This window comes from Apium graveolens, chromosome 9 (assembly GCF_009905375.1).
Source record: "Apium graveolens cultivar Ventura chromosome 9, ASM990537v1, whole genome shotgun sequence".
Lineage (NCBI taxonomy): Eukaryota > Viridiplantae > Streptophyta > Magnoliopsida > Apiales > Apiaceae > Apium > Apium graveolens.
In genome coordinates, this window is record NC_133655.1 from 194,761,883 (window position 1) to 194,779,963 (window position 18,081).

General features: G+C 38.1%; 1 non-coding gene across 1 annotated transcript; it reads right to left on the reverse strand.

Moving 5' to 3' along the window:
• Positions 1 to 16,465: 16,465 nt before the first annotated feature.
• LOC141687576 (small nucleolar RNA R71) lies at positions 16,466 to 16,572 on the reverse strand. The gene has a single exon (XR_012561070.1). It is a non-coding gene; the product is annotated as a small nucleolar RNA R71 (small nucleolar RNA).
• Between the last annotated feature and the right edge of the window lie 1,509 nt (positions 16,573 to 18,081).

An 18,081-nucleotide genomic window follows, 5' to 3' on the forward strand; every position in this document is an offset into this window, starting at 1 on the left:
TACATGATAACTCAACACGATAACAACACTAGAACAGGACAGGTTAATAATACTACGTCTACACAAGAAATCAGGAAGAATGAAGACAAGGCAAATACAAAGAATCAGAAGATTAGAAGAAGGCCTGAAGTCTGTTTACAGGTCACTGAAAGAAGTTCATTAATATGTTCATGCCTCAGTGAAGAATAAAGGTTAAAGTCTTTCAGGGTTTCAGAAATGATGAAGATTCAGTGTATAAAATGCTACCAGAAGATTTCAATGTATTGGCATTGATTGAAGATAGACAGTATATGAAGCATAGGAATCAGAAGAATTGAAGACATGGTATAAACAGAGGTTAAAGAAGACAACTGCAGTCTTGAAGTTATACTCACTGACAGGAGCTCATTTATATGTTCAAGCATCGGTGAAGAACAATGAATGAAGTGTTCGAGGTTATAGTAGCAATGAAGATACCGTTTAAAGTACCAGAAATGATTCAACCAATCTGTATCAACTCAGAAACACAAGATAAATTGAATTAAGTTCTCTCAATGCTAGTTGTTTTTGAACCAGACCAGTGCACCAAACATCAGTATAGAAGAAGGGATTTTAATTCAATTACAGAAGAAAGTGTTGATACAGTGAAGAATGGTAAAATATTAGCAAAATATTCTAAGGCAGAAGACTCTTCTTTCTGGTCACCATAGAAGTATAAGGACTATTACAAGTAGCTCCAGTGGTCGCCATAGGGCTCCAGTGGTCGCCATAGGGCTCCAGTGGTCGCCATAGGGCTCCAGTGGTCGTCATAGGGCTCCAGTGGTCGCCATAGGGCTCCAGTAGTCGCCATAGAGCTCCATTGGTTGCCATAGAGCTCCAGTAGTCGCCATAGAGCTCCAGTGGTCGCCATAGAGCCACACAGATGCTGGTCGCCATAGAAGAGAAGCCAAAGAATACTCCAGTAGTCATAGAACACTTGATTGATTTTCCAGTGAATTATACAGTAACAATTCAAGGATATTTGTGGGCACAAAGCTGCCACCTGTCCAAATGAATTAAAAGTCTACACAGAGAAGCATAATATATAACAATAAAAATTATTATTGTTAAGAAGTTATGTTCATATTCTCTCTCAGAAGAGGTGATGAAAACAAGAAACAAAGAGAATATATAGAAGCTCAACACATTGATATACGTTTAACTTCTCACCGGAGTAATGTTATAATGCCCAATTTAACTCTTGTATATTCATAAGGGCATTATAATCATAACCCGGTAATTAAATCCTTATACAAATAAAAGCTAGATCATTGCATAGGATTTGATTTGTAAATCTTTGTAGAAGCTAGGAACTTTGTTATTCTTAGATTGTAGCCAGTTAATTTATCTACCGGAGTGTAGCAACACCCCTCGCAGATTTATATATGATTATATACTTCCCCGAATATCTTGTGTTCCTCGTTTTATATTCCCAAACACTATTCATCTCAAGAACACGGAACCACTAACCGAGTACTAAATCTATATCCACTAAAGATTCGAAAGAATTTTTAATTTAGTGATTATCGTATTTAACCCCCTTCTACGATAACTCGGGACCTAACAGGGCCTCCTCTCGGGCTCCTCAATCACCCTTCGAATCGCCTCAGCACTATACTCCACCGTCAATCCCCTCACCACAGAAAAACCGTTCTTCTCCGCCTTAGCATTCGCGTAGAACTCATGAACCATACTCATGGGTACAACAGTGGGTGCCTCGCAAAAATCAACCCAACCCATCTCCAAGGTCATCAACTTACCATCTCTTCCCGATGGCAGAAAACCTCGCTCCTTAGCTATGGGCTTTGAAAGCAGCCTCTTATACTCAGCCTCCGCCTCGAGAGTTGCAAACCGTGGCCTCACACCCCCAACACTCGAAGAATTGGTGGTGCTGTTGCTAATTTGAGTTCTTTGTCTTTTGGGTGCCATTGAGATTGAATAGGTTGAGAGATAAGATAAGTGTTTGAGAGAGATTTGTGTTTGAGAATTTGAGAAGTGATGGAGAAGTTTGTGTATAAGTGTGTGTATATATAAAAATTTGGGAGAAAATCAGGCATGGAAAAGAAGTGGGATTAATGGGAGCAATGGGGGTAATGGAATTGATTTGCAATAGAAATTATGGAAAGTGGAGGAGGGAAACTTGGGTAGAAATTGATTTTGTATTAAAGTCCCCAAAATTCTGTTATTCTGCTGTCTTTTTTCGCGGCCGCCCCGCTCACCAGCGCGGGCGCACGCAGATACTGACTTTTCAGCGCGACTGCCCCGTTTCTCAGCGCGGCCGCGCCGTGCTTCTGTAGTTGAACTTGAATTTTCTCTTTTTCTGATTTTTTTATGTTTTTTTCCTTGCTTCCTTTTTCCTTTATCTATTAATGTACAACAAACTTGGGTTGCCTCCCAAGAAGCGCTTGCTTTATGTCATTAGCTTGACGTAGAATCGCGAGATCAAATGGCCAACAAGACGGCACTAACCACCTCGCGGTTTGCCGTGTCACCATAGTAATGCTTCAACCTCTATCCATTTACCTTGAATGCTTGGCCCAGATCATTCTCAAAAATCTCTACTACTCCATATGGAAACACAGTTTTGACAATAACTAGCCCTGACTACCTCGACTTCAATTTCCCAGGAAAAAGACGGAGATGAGAGTTGAACAAAAGAACTTGTTGCCCTGACACAAATGATTTGAGCACCAGACCCCTATCGTGCCCCAACTTGACTTTCTCCTTATACATTTTGTTGTTCTCATACGCTTGAATTCGAAACTCATCGAGTTTATTCAATTAAAACATCATCTTCTTACCAGCTGCATCCAAATCAAGATTCAACTTCTTCAAAGCCCAATACGCTTTATGCTCTAGCTCCACTGGAAAATGACATCCCTTCCCATAAACCAACTTATACAGTGACATGCCTAGCGGAATCTTGTACGCTGTTCGATACGCCCAAACAGCTTCATCAAGCTTCAAAGACCAATCTTTCCTCAATGGACACACAAATTTCTCAAATTTCTCTAAAATGCGCTTGATCTCTCTATTAGATACCTCAGCTTGACCATTCGCCTAAAAAATGGTAGGATGTAGCAATGAAATGATTCACATTATACTCTGTATCATAGCAGTGAACTTGCGATTGCAGAAATGCAATCCCTTGTCACTGATTATGACTCTTGGAGTCCCAAATCTTGTGAATATCTGCTTGTGAAGAAAATTTAGCACTACCTTCGGATCGTTCGTCGGCAAAGCCTTGACTTCCACCCATTTCGAGACATAATCAACCACCAACAAGATATACTGATTATTACAAGATGAGATAAATGGCCCCATGAAGTCAATTCCCCAAATATGGAAGACCTCAACATCGAGAAGCACATTAAGAAGCATCTCATCCCTCTTGGACATATTACCCACATGCTGGCATCGATTACATTATAAAATGAACTGGTGAGCATTCTTAAACAACGTCGGCCAAAAAAAACATGCTTGAAGAATACGAGCTGATGTCTTTTCTCGATCATAGTGTCCTCCATAAGTCGTTGAATGGCAATATCACAAGATCCCCACCATTTCGCTGTAAGGAATACATCTCCTGATGATTTTGTCAGCTCCTTGCCAAAATAGAAATGGCTCATCCCATATGTACCACTTTACTTCATGCAGAAACTTCTTCCTTTGGGCATAAGTCAAATCCGGAGGCATAACGTTGCTCACAAGGTAGTTCACAATGTCTGCGAACCATGGTTCTTTTGCTTGCACTCCAAACAATTGTTCATCGGGAAAAGACTCGTTAATCAAAGACTTATCTTTTGAAGTTGCTTGGATCCTCTAAACGAGAGAGATGACCGGCGACTTGATTTTCAGTCCCTTTTCTATCCTTGATCTCCAATTCAAACTCCTGAAGTAAAAGAACCCATCGAATCAGTCTAGGCTTCGAGTCCTTCTTCGAGACGAGATAGCGAATAGCAGCGTGATCAGTGAAAACTGTCACCTTCATCCCAAGTAAATAAGATCGAAACTTTTCAAAACCATAGACAATAGCCAAAAGTTATTTCTCAGTAGTGGTGTAGTTCAGTTGAGCACCATTGACGGTCTTATAGCATAGTAGACCACATGAAATATGTTGTTCTTCATTTGCCCAAGAACTGCTCCAACTGCATAATCACTTGTATCGCATATCATTTCAAACGGTTCAGACCAATCAGGTTCTGTTATGATAGGTTCTGTAATCAAACTCCTCTTTAATCTCTCAAAGGCAGCAAGACACTCGTCATCAAATTTGAAAGGAACATCTTTCTCTAGTAAATTGCACAACGGCTTCGAAATCTTAGAGAAGTCCTTGATGAAACACCTATAAAAACCCGCATAACTAAGAAAACTGTGAATTCCCTTAACAAAAATTGGTGGAGGAAGATTTTCAATAACCCCCACCTTGGATTTATCCACCTCGAGACCCTTACTAGAGACCTTGTGACCAAGAATGATGCCTTGGCGCACCATAAAATGACACTTCTCCCAATTGAGAACCAGATTGGTCTCAATGCACCTTTTCAGCACTAACCCAAGAATGTGCAAGCATTCATCATAAGAAGTTCCAAAGACCGAGAAATCGTCCATGAATACTTCTACATTATTCTAATCATATCAGAGAAGATAACTGTAATAACCCCAATTTTTGAAATTTTTTGAAACCCTTATGAATAGTGGTTTTGCTGACTATGCTGAATAAGAAAACTTTTCATACCACACTTTGTAGAGGTTTTTTTATTGTTATTCTGAGATCTTATTAGTACTCTATATGGTATATAAGTGTATGTAAAGATCGTCAGAATCCAAATTCGAACACTTTGATTTTTCCCGAAAATCCACCAGATACCGAAAGAATTGAGTATAAGGTAACAGGATAAAAAGGATTTAAATTCAAGGATTATAAGAGAGGATCATATAAGAAATATAATATATTGAGAAAGGTTTAGGGGAATCCAAGTAATAAGATCCCGGGTATGATCCCTCAAACGATAAACGAGAACGAAAATTAAGCGAACCGTATAATAGATAAGCGGTCATTAACCAAACAATTAAGCAAGGATTAGCATAAAAAGATGCTTCCACCACCAAGTGATGAAAAGTGGCAAGAGATGAAGTCACCAAGATGATGTCATGCTTAGTCATACTCCACTCACTTTAAACAACCAACAAATCATCCAAATATCCCATTCACTTCATTTTCTACCACAAAAACATTCAACAAAGCAAATACTCTCCCAAGAACACATAGCTCACGGCTTTTTCATTTTTTCAAGGAGAAAAATTCCAAAAATCAAGTTTCTAGCTTTGTTAATTTGCAAGGTAATTACCCAAGGTCCCTTATGATTAGATAAGCATATCCTAGGAGTTTAAGCTTCTATTTCTTCATTAATCTCTTCCAATAAATCAAGGAAGAAGATGATGAATAGTGTTTTCAAGATTACTAACTTTATTTTCTTTGATTTCCTTTAAGATCCAAGCATTCCTAAGCTATCTCAAGGCTTCTCAAGGCTTCTTAAGGCTTCCTAGCTACTCTAATCACTCCAAGGAAGGTATAACCCCTCCAAACCCTAACTTTACTTTGAGAATTAGGTTTGGTTTTGTTTGTTATGGTTCATGAGAGGCATGGTTGTTGTGTTTTTAGAGATTGGTTGGTTTTGTGATGTTTTTGGAATGGTAAATATTGGTAATTAGTTAATGAACTTAAGTAAGCTTTTAGTTCATGATTGAGAAGTAGTATAAAGTGGAAACCTTGAGATATTGGGGCTGTTGTAGTAGTATATGGATGAAGTTTGGTTGTAACAATGATTGTGGGTTGATTTTGAATTGAATTGGAGTAGTATAAAATTTGGTAATCGCGTAAACATAGCCGTCGTAATGCCCGATTTACTTTAGACTGTTTTGTTCTTAACATCAGGATCCGTGAACTCACTGTTAGGTTTTGACCATTGCCATGATTAGATAGTTCATGTTATGAGCTTCGTTTTGATATATGGTTCGTTTGAATCCGATGTACGGTTTAGGAGAAACGACCATTTTAAGTAACGGCGCTTCGCGACCGAACCATTACCCCTCACCTTACTTTGAAACCTTGGTTAAGGACCTTAAATGACTAATTGGGGTATGAAACAATTATGTAAATTGGATTAGGCAGTTGGTAAGGTGCTCGCGAAAGAATCGCCTTAAAACTCTTAATGGTTAATTTATTAAAAATGGTGGAGCCGAGGGTACTCGAGCGACTTAAGAGAATCGTTGAGCGCAAAGCGAGCGTTAGAGTCTAATTGGTTAAAGTATAGATTCATAAGCGGCTTTGGTTTAATTCCAACTTATATGTTGTTTATAGGTTACCAGACTCGTCCCAGGCCTTTTACCACCCCCAGTCGCTCAGGCAAGTTTTCTACCCGTTATACTGTTGTTGTGATGTATATATGTATATGCATTATCTTGTGATATGTGCATGATTGTTATTAGAAAATCTTACGATATATTGGAGCATGTTGATATGGTTTATATGCATGCTTGTTTCGTAATCTTAATATCTAATTGTTGATTCAAATGCTTATAGTTGCATAATACATATGCTAGAGATAAGCAGTAGTTGCGTATACCCTTAGTATAGGGGACCCAAAGGTGAACATTTTCTAAAACCGGGAGTCGATGTTCCCGAGTATATTATATATATATATATATTGATATAGTTTTCAAAACTATTAATCGAATAAGTTTTATTCGATAACTTTATTTTATTTAATGAATATTAGTTGATTATTCATTCGAGAACTTATGACTTTGTTTATTTTTTATAATGAATATTAGTTGAATATTCATTCGAGGACTTATGACTCCGTTTATTTACTAATTAATATTCTTTATTTTATTAAAGAATAATGTTTCGATAATCAAACTTATTTTCTATTATTCAAATAAAGATCATACTTTCGTATAAGTATATCTTTGGTTATTAATATTCATTCCAAGTATGAGTTTTAAAACTTCTACTTCAATTATTTTTACAAAGATTATTCTTTATGGAAATATTATTTAAATAATAATATTCAGATATTTTTGAAATATATTGGGACTGATTTATTTTATTAAATCAGCATTACTCCAAACATTCTTAAAAATATTTTCGAATCTTCAAAATGATTTTCTAAAAGTTAGAGCGGATCCCAAAACTCATTTTTATATTTAAGATCTTCCTTTCGAAGGGGATTTAAATATTCTCTCAAAACCTGAGGGATCCGGATCTGTGGTGTATTTTATATTCACAACGAGGTTGTTGTTTTGATAAATGAATTGATTACTTACCCAACGTTCGGGAAGTAAGTCCATCTATTGAGTCGACATAAGCAACATGGGCTCAGTGGGCGTCCATGAAAGTGTAAGTAGCTCAGTGGGAGTCCATCAAATGCGTAAGTGGCTGAGTGGCAATCCAGCATAAGGTCCTATTGCGTCCAGGGTGATGACTAGTGGGGAATTCGTCCATCTACTAGTAGAAAAGGGTACTTATTGGTATCTTTGCCTGATCAGCAAGATATCAGGTTTATACCAAGGTTTTCTCCTTTCCAAATTCATTGGATATTGCAACTCTGTTTATAATTTTCATAACAGAGGTTTTCAAGGAGTGTATGAAATGTATATATATAGGTGTATATATATATCGGGACTTAATGAAGTATCTCGTAACTTCATTATTTATAATGATATTCAAAGATTGAATATATTCAAATCTTTTCTTGTAATCTCATCTATGTGATGAACTTTTGAAACTAATTATAACTTGAACGGTGGTAGTTCAAGTAGTATTCGGAAAAAATATAAGTATATTGGAGTATCTTGTAACTTCATCTTTTCAACTTATATCTGGTTAATGATTATCTTATGCATGACAAAGATTTTCACAAAAATGTTGAGACAAGGTTAGATATATGAGATCACCTTGCAACGATATTTTTATACAGTTATAAACTGGAACTCTATGTATATTATGCATGGAAGAGGACTTCCAAGATTTTGAAAAGTATATATATACATATATACTGAATATTTTACGACTTGGTCACGTTAAGATATCAAACTTGGTTCATTTCTTCTTGACCAAGACTTTCATGAGTACTACGAGAATGCTCATATATTGTTAATTATTATACATATTATTTCGGTGGGCTTGTTGCTCACCCTTGCTTTCTTCTTTCATCACACAACAACAGATAGACAAGATGAACAGGATCAAGCTCCCAATTCGCGAGCAGATAGGAAACGTTCCGCAGTTTCCTGTAGGCGTTGATGCCGTGTAGCTGAGGTAGGATCTACCAATAGGCTAGGCTTTCAACTTTCGATGTACCAGACTTAGGTATATTTATGAATTGTAATAATGGCAAAGAATATGTAAATTATTCAGAAACCCTTTTTAAGGTGAAATGGTTTATAATTGTGGAATAAAATGACTTGTGTTATTTTTGGTATTCATCTCTGAGACTATAACTTGTGGTGTGTGTGTGTGTATATTGTGGGGTCACACTACGCAGTAGTTGGTTGACTGTTAAGATTAAGTATTGATAAGGGAAATGGAACTCGTGACAACCTAGATCCCCGACCCCGGATTTGGGGGTGTTACAATAACCATCATGCATATCTGAAATATGGTTGGTGAACCACATAGCCCAAAAGAAACTCTCCTAAATGCAAAAGTGTTAGGGCCAAACATGCGCTAATAATTCATGCAAGTATACACGTTCGCAAGTAATATAGAATTATTTCTAGTTCGTTCCCACATAGACTGGCTTTCGTTAACTATGTAATTTATGCACTTATACATCGATGATATGGTTACTATCCAATGCTAAGACGATAACAATTTGGGGTTTTGATTATAACTACAAATTAAACTAACAATTATAATCAAGAGAGTAAAGAGAGTTGTATAATATATGAGAAAAATATAGAATTCTAACTTCATTAAATACTTTACTCAATAGCCTTATTGAACTTAACCTTAGCATGCAATGGTGATGACACTAATCAGATAACACAAAACTGCTAAACGCCAACTTTCGTTGCACGCATAATATACTACCAGACATCCACAAAAGAGATAGAAGCTGAATATACATCAATTTTATAGAGACCCTATATGTCTATAGAATTTGACAACATAAAGGTTTAAAGCACAAGTTATCTATCATGATTACATAGGGCAAGTAAGATGGTTAACATTACCTACGAATCATGCATAACAATAACACATAAACCTATGCTAGCATGGCAAGTTCTAAAACCTTAAATTCACTATTGCTTTATCAAAGATTAACACACTATCTTATAAGTTCGCGACGCTCATAAGACGAATAAGCACAACCAATACTAGGTTATCATATAATCACCACACACTAAGGCATCGAAATAATTTAACTAAAAAATCCATAAATAAATCCGCTAGAACCCCACGATAACGATTAGCCCATAATCGGACTCACCATCAATGTGGGTTCCGATGAAATTATAGTATAATAAACGTAGTCTTTATACTGAATAAATAATAAAACCAAGTATGAAACAAGAGTAAGGTTCACGAATAAGAAAACTAGCATCCAAGTTACAGCTTAGAACAAAGATTCATAAGTAAAAACAAGATCTTCTACGTCTTCGTTGAATCGTGCTAACACGGTCTTCTTACGGCTCTCCTTGTGCTCTGGTACGTCCCTCTCTATGGAAAACGTCCTTTATTTAAGTATATATAGGAGCCCATGCAAGATAGAAGTCCTCTAATTATAAATCAAGTAGAATCAGGATTCTGGGATCCTGACCCGGCGCGGGCGCGCGTTTCATCAGCGCGGGCGCGCTGTCCTCGTGTTGTTTGGGCGCGACCGTGCGCTAGACCAGCGCGGGCTCGCCGTGCTTCTGGAAAAAACTTCTTCTTTCTTTAATTCTTGCTTCAATTGAGTTGGCTTCCCGAGCTTTATTTTTTGGACACCATCCTAACACCATATTAGCACCAAAACAATGCTAATTCACCTGATTCTTAGAATAATGCCTGAAATGCATAAACACGAGAAAACACATTAAAACACCAATAACTTGAGTAAAAATGCATCAATTTAAAGCTTAATAGAGCATTATAAAGTGTCATAAATGCCACTCAACAAAATTACCAAAAGGACATGTGAATGTAGTCTTCTCTTGATCTTCTGGAGCGATACAAATCTGATTATAACCCGAATAGCCATCCAGAAGACAGTAGTACTCATGCCCAGCCAATCTATCAAGCATCTGATCAATAAAAGGAAGAGGGATAGATGATCTCTGCATCTAGCCACTTGAGGATTTCCTTCTTCACAACCTCTTTCATGATCGGATTTAGCCTTCCCTATTTCTCAACAATAGGCTTGCTTCCTTCCTCTAGCAGAATTTTGTGCATACAGTAAGAAGAGCTTATTCCCTTGATATCTTCTATAGTCCATCCAATTGCTAATTTGAACTCTCTAAGAATTCTCAACAACTTTTCCTCATCAGTACCTGAAAGGTCAGATGCAATAATAACAGGCAAAGTAGATGCATCACCTAAAAATGCATACCTCAAATGTTCAGGCAAAGGCTTAAGCTCAAGAGTAGGAGCTTCCTTAATAGATGGCTTGAGGCGCTTTGGAGAACTTTTCAGCTCCCCCAATCCAAGAGATTCAAATAGAAATTCCAATCTTCGTTTCTATGGAGAAGCATTCAAATATTGTAACTGCTGGTCACTTTCCTCATCTTCACTATATGAATCCCCCAATAAGGCTTTCTCTATGGCATCTGATTTTAGCACATGATCCAATTCTGAAGTAACCACAGATTCGACCAACTCCACCTTAAATCACTCATCTTCATCAGTAGGGAATTTCATGGCATTAAAAACATTGTAGGTACCATCCTGACCTTGAACTCGTATAGTGAGCTCACCCTTCTGCACATCAATCAAGGTTTGTCCAGTAGCCAAGAAAGGTCTTCCCAAGATAATGGGAATCTTCTTATCTTCCTCAAAATCAAGAATAACAAAATCAGCAGGAAATATGAGTTTGTCCACCTTGACCAATACATCTTCCATAATGCCTCGTGGATATGTAATAGAGTGATCGACCAACTGTAAGGACATATATGTAGGCTTTGGATCAGGTAGACCCAACTTCTTGAAAATAGATAAGGGCATCAAGTTGATGCTAGCTCCCAATTCATATAAGCATTTGTCGAAAGACACTTTTCCAATGGTTCACGGAATAGTGAAACTTCCAAGATCTTTAAGCTTCGGAGGCAACTTCTGTTGTAGCACAACATTGTATTCCTCCGTTAGAGCAACGGTCTCTAAGTCATCGAGCTTCACTTTCTGAGAGAGAATACCTTTCATTAACTTCGCATAACTATGCATTTGTTCAAGAGCTTCAGCGAAAGGTATGTTGATGTGAAGTTTCTTGAAAACTTCCAAGAACTTAGCAAATTACTTATCTAGCTTTTCCTTCTGTAGCCTTTTAGGAAAAGGAGGTGGAGGATAGACCTGTTTTCCCCTGTAATACCCTCAGGAGGAGTGTTGACAATAGTTGTCTTCCTCGGTTCCACTTCTGCTTCCTTCGGCTCCTCTCCTTCAACCACAACTTCAGATTCAGAGCTTTAGCTTTTTCAGGATTCGTAACCTTTCCAGACATCAATGTAATTGCCTTAGCCTGCTCCTTAGCTTCCCTTTTTCATGGCACTTCAATGTCTCTAGGAAGTGTGCCAGGTTAATGATTTAGCAAGGCATTAGCAATCTGCCCAATTTGATTCTCCAATGTCTTGATAGAAACTGCTTGGCTCTTACACATGAGCTTTAACTCCTCCAATTCAGATTTTTCATTAGCTTGAGGTAACTACTGAAGTTGAAGTTGTTTTCTTGGTGCATATTGCGGTTGTTGAAAACCAGAAAGGTTATACTGATTTGATGTGTATGGCTGATAAGGTTGTTGCACTGCATTTTGATTGTTGCTCCAGCTGAAGTTTGGATGATTGTAGTTATTAGGATGATAAGTGGTTAGAGCTTGCTGCTGTGATCTCTGAAAGTTGCTCACAAACTGAGTTGATTCACTAGAAATAGCACACTGCCCAGTCTCATGTGCCCCCACACAAAGCTCACAAACACTAGTGATCTGATTAACTCCATAATTTTCCAAAGAATCCACTTTCATCATCAAAGCTTAAGTTGAGCAACTTTAGCAGTAGTTGTATCCACTTCCAGAATTCCTGCTACCTTGCCTTGCAACATTCGTTGAGTTGGATTCTGGTATTTATTAGCTGCTATTAGCTCAATCAACTTATAAGCTTCATTATAGCTTTTGGCCTAAGGCTCCACAAGACGCTGCATCGAGCATAGGTCTAGACTGTGTGCCTAAAATATTGTAAAAACAGTTTATGATCATCCAATCAGGCATGCCATGGTGTGAGCACTTCCTTAGCATCTCCTTTTAGCGATCTCAAGCCTCACACAAAGATTCTCTTGATTATTGCGCAAACTGAGTAAGAGCATTCTTGATTGCAGCCATCTTTTCCATATGAAAGAATTTAGTGAGAAACTTTTGAGCAAGATCCTCCCAAGTAGTAATACATCCTGCTGGTAGAGAATGTAACCAACATTTAGCCTTATCCCTTAGAGAGAATGGGAAAAGTCTCAGCTTGATAGCATCTTCAGTCACCCCATTGAATTTAAAAGTGTCACAGATCTTGATGAAATCTCTGATGTGCATGTTGGAATCTTCTATAGGAAAACCCCCAAACTAAACTGAATTATGTATTATCTGAATCGTGCTCGACTTAATCTCAAAGGTGTTAGCTGAGATGGCCGGTCTGATAATGCTGGACTGAATATCATTGATCTTAGGCTGATAATAGTCCATCAAAGTCTTCAGATTTTCTGCTTGATCTCCCATTACAACTAGTGCTTCTTTCTCAAAAAACTTGCTGATGAACCACAACTTCTTCCTCGGCTTGATCCAGAGTTCTCTTATGAGACCGTGAACGCGTATGCATATACGCTCGCTAGAGTACCTGAACCACAACAAGGAAACCAGTAAGTAACATTGTCTGAGTCAGTGAACTTTAACGATCACTGATGACAAACACATAAACTAAAAATTAATACCGAGTCCCCGGCAGCGGCGCCAAAAACTTGTTAGGGCTAGAACACGCGCTAATAATTCACGCAAGTATACGAGTTCACAAGTAATATATAATTAATTCTAGTTCGTTCCCACATATACTCTTTTGGTTAACTTAATGATTTATGTGCTCATGCAACAATGATATGGTTATTATTCAATGCTAAGTTGCATAACAATTTGAGATTGTTATAACTAAAGTACTAACTAACATGCAAATAAATAAGAGAATAAAAGGTTGATTTACTATATGGGACAAACATGGGATTCTAACTTCATTAAATACTTCATTCAAAGCCTTCTTGTTCTTAACCTTATCATGCAATGGTAATGACACTAACTAGATAACACGAAACTAATAAACGCCAACTTTCATTGCAAGAATAACATACTACCAGACATGCATAAAAGAGATAGAAGATGAGTAGACACCAAGTATGTTGAGACCCTATATGTCTATAGAATTTGACAACACAAAGGTTTAATACACAAGTTATCTATCTTGATTACATAGGGTAAGTAAGATGGTTAAAATTACCTATAAATCATGCATAACAAGTACATGAACCTATGCTAGCATGGAAAGTTCTAGACCTCTAAATTCACTGTCGCTTCATTAGAGATTAACACGATATCTTATATGTTCACGATACACATAAGACGAATAAACACAACCAAAACTAGGTTATCATACAATCACCACACACTAAGATATCGAACATAGATTAACTACTGAAATCCATAAATAAATTCGCTAGAACCCCACGATAACGATTAGCCCATAATCAGACTCATCATCAATGTGGGTTCCGATAAAAGCATGGTATAATAAATGTAGTCTTTATACTGAATAAATAAACCAAGTATGTGAAACAAGAGTATAGGTCCAAGAAATAAGAAAACTAGCATCCAAGATTACAACTTAAAAGAAAGATTCATAAGATTAAACTAGATCATCTTCTCCTTGACTGAATTGTGCTATACGGTCTTCTTACACCTTCTACTTAAGCTCTGGTATGTCTTGTTATGAAAAATGATCATAAGTTATGTTTATATAAAAACCCATGTAGATTAGAAGTCCAGCAGATCAAAATTAGAGTAGAAACAGGATTCCTGGAAATCAACCCGGCGCGGTCGTGCTTCACCAGCACGGTGATAAGTGGCATTTTATACCACTTAGAACGTCTTAAAATGGCTTAAATTGGTGTCTTGAAATCAAGTATTTTGTGTATTTGATGCATTTTTCTAGTGTTTGTGCATTTCAGGGTATAAATTGCATTTCGGAGGAGTAATCATCAAGAATAAGCCTTGGCATGTGTTAAGCATTGCGAGAGGAAAGAAAGGGGCAGATTGCAGCGAAGAAACGGAGCAAACTCAGGAATTTTCCAGGAGGATCCTGAGCACCCGCTCAGCTATGCTGAGCAGCCACGCAGAAAGCTGAGCGCCCGCTCAGCTATGCTGAGCGGCCGCGCAGGGTCGGGAATTTTGATAAATTATTTTAGACTTCTACTTCTGTTTGGCTTCCAACTTTTATGTAATCTGAGTTTTATGGGACTATTATATAAGTAGATTTAGAGACGTTTTCACAAGGTTGGCTTGTGGTATTAAGCAAGGAGCGAAGGAGATAAGGAAGAAGACCGTTTTAGCACACCGTAACGAAGAGGAAGCATATTTTCTTGTGATTCTTATTTCGTTGTAACGTTGGATTCTAGTTTTCTTGCTTTTGAACCTAATTACTCTTGTGACGTACTCTGGTTTAATATAATTAGTTTAGTTATTATTCTCTTGTGTTTATTTATCATGTTTTCATATGAACCCATGATGACAATAAGTGCTATCATGGGCTAATCGTGATCATGGGATTGTAACGGATTTGCTATGGAATTCTTTAGTTAATTGTTTAATACCTTAGTATGTGATGATTGTATGATATCTAGTATTGGTTATGCGTATTCGTCTTATGTGCGTCGCGAACATATAAGATAGGGTGTTAATCTCTTGTGAAGTGACGGTGGATCTTGAGATTTAGAACTTGCCATGCTAGCATAGGTTCATGTATGATGTGCATGATTAATGGGTAACTCTAACCGTTTTATTCGCCTTGTGTAATTAAAAGGGAATAACTTGCGCTTAAATCATTATGTTGTCAATTTCTGTAGACATATAGGGACTCAACATAATTGATGCCTATTCAACTTCTATCTTAATTGTGGATGTTGGCAGAATGGTATTAGTACAATGAGAGTTAGCTTTTATCAGTTTCGTGTTATTCGATTAATATCATCACTGTTGCATGCTAAGGGTAATAACAATAACTATTGAAGGAAGTAGTAATGAAGTTGTGATCTCATGAGTGTTTTAATATTGTTAATTCGAAGTGTTAATTAAGTGATTAATTAAGTAGTTAATTGTAGTTAATATTTAGTCAATAATTCTAAGTGTTAGTGTCTTAACATTGAGAAGTAATCATACATTGGTGAGTGAGTTTAATTGAACAATAATTAGTCTGAGTCTCTGTGGGAATGAACTAGAAAATATTATATATTACTTGCGAACGCGTATACTTGCGTGTATTATTAGCGCCTGTTTTCGCCCTAACAAGTTTTTGGCGCCGCTACCGGGGACTCGGCGTATTTGTTTAGTTTATGTACTTACCATCATTGGTCGTTAGGACTCAGTGATTAAGACGTATTAGTTACTTATTATTTCTGTTTGTGTTTCAAGTACTTTAGTGAGCGTTTATGCAAACTCATTCTCATACTCACAAGAGGAGTTTAGATATAGCTGAGGAGATAGACGAAGTTCTTGATATTCCGGAGAAGATAGATTTTGAAGATTCGGATTCAGGAAGTGAGCAGAAAGAACCAGTAATCATGGGTGATCATATTGTTCAGGCCGATCCAACTCTTATGGACTTTTCTCGGCCTAAAATTGATGACATTCAGTCAAGCATTCTTCATCCGGCTATTCAAGCTAACACCTTTGAAATCAAGCCGGGCACTATTCAGATGGTGCAGAATTCTGTTTCTTTTGGAGGTGCTGCGACTGAAGACCCCAATATGCACATAAGGAATTTTGTCGAGATCTGCAGTACTTTCAAGTATAATGGCATGACTGATGAGGCTATCAAACTGAGGCTTTTCCCATTCTCACTGAGGGACAAAGCTAAGGACTGGTTACATTCTGAACTAGATGGGTCCATCACTACTTGGCAAGACCTTGCGCAAAAGTTTCTGGTGAAGTTTTATCCGATGGTAAAGACTGCTGCTATGAGGAGTGCTCTTACTCAGTTTGCGCAGCAACCTACAGAATATATGTGTGAAGCTTGGGAACGCTACAAGGAAATGTTGAGAAAGTGTCCACATCATGGAATGCCCGATTGGATGGTGATCACTGGTTTCTATAATGGTTTGGGGGCCCAATCTCGGCCCATGCTCGATGCAGCAGCTGGAGGCGCCTTGTGGGCCAAAAGCTATACTGAGGCTTATAATCTTATTGAGACTATGGCTGCAAATGAGCATCAAAACCCAACTCAGAGGATGATGCCTGGGAAGGTAGCAGGTATTCTGGAAGTCGATACAGCCACTGCTATTGCAGCGCAGCTCCAAGCGCTGTCTATGAAGGTCGATTCTCTAGCTACATATGGAGTTAATCAAATAGCTATGGTCAGTGAGCTTTGTGCAGGTTCTCATGCTACGGATCAGTGTTCTCTTGTCAGCGAATCTGTTCAGTATGTGAATAATTATCAGCGACAACAGCAGCCTGTGCCAGCTACTTATCATCCTAACAACAGAAATCATCCAAATTTCAGCTGGGGTAATAATCAGAATGCTATTCAGCCACCATATCAGCAAGGTGTGAGTAAACAGTTCAATCCACCTGGATTCCAGCAACCACAGCAATATGCTCAAAGGCAATCATATCCTCAACAGGGAAGCGCAGCTGCACCTACTAGTGCTGATTTTGAGGAACTTAAGCTGTTATGCAAGAGTCAGGCGGTTTCTATCAAGATCTTGGAAAATCAAATCGGTCAAATAGCCAATGCAGTGCTCAATCGTCAACCTGGAACACTTCCCAGTGACACGGAAGTTCCAGGCAGGAAGGAAGCTAAAGAGCAAGTCAAGGCTATTACCTTAAGGTCTGGGAAAGTTGCTGATGCTGAAAAGGCAAAAGAAGGAGAAACTGAAGTTAGAGATGAAGAAGCTAAGCAAAAGGAGAAAGCGGCGGAACCAAGGAAGACTACTGTTGAACACACTCTGTCTGAGGGTAATACAGGGGAGAAACAGCTCTATCCTCCACCACTTTCCCTAAGAGATTGCAGCAACAAAAGCTGGATAAGCAGTTCGGTAAGTTTCTGGAGGTGTTCAAGAAACTTCACATCAATATACCTTTCGCTGAAGCTTTGGAGCAAATGCCTAGTTATGCGAAGTTTATGAAGAGTATTCTTTTAAGGAAAGTAAAATTGGATGACCTTGAGACCGTTGCTCTAATGGAAGAATGCAGCGCTGTTCTGCAGCAAAAGTTACCTCCAAAGCTTAAAGATCCAGGTAGCTTCACCATTCCTTGCACCATTGGCAAGTTGTCGTTTGACAAGTGCCTTTGTGATTTGGGAGCAAGCATCAATCTGATGCCGTTGTCGATCTTTAAAAAGTTGGATTTGCCTGATCCAAAACCCACCTACATGTCTCTACAATTGGCTGATTGTTCTATTACTTACCCAAGGGGCATAGTGGAGGATGTGCTAGTCAAGGTGGATAAGCTCTTCTTTCCTGCAGACTTTGTTATTCTGGATTTCGAGGAAGATAAGAAGATTCCCATAATCTTGGGAAGACCTTTCTTGGCTACTGGCCGTACCTTGATAGATGTGCAGAAAGGTGAACTT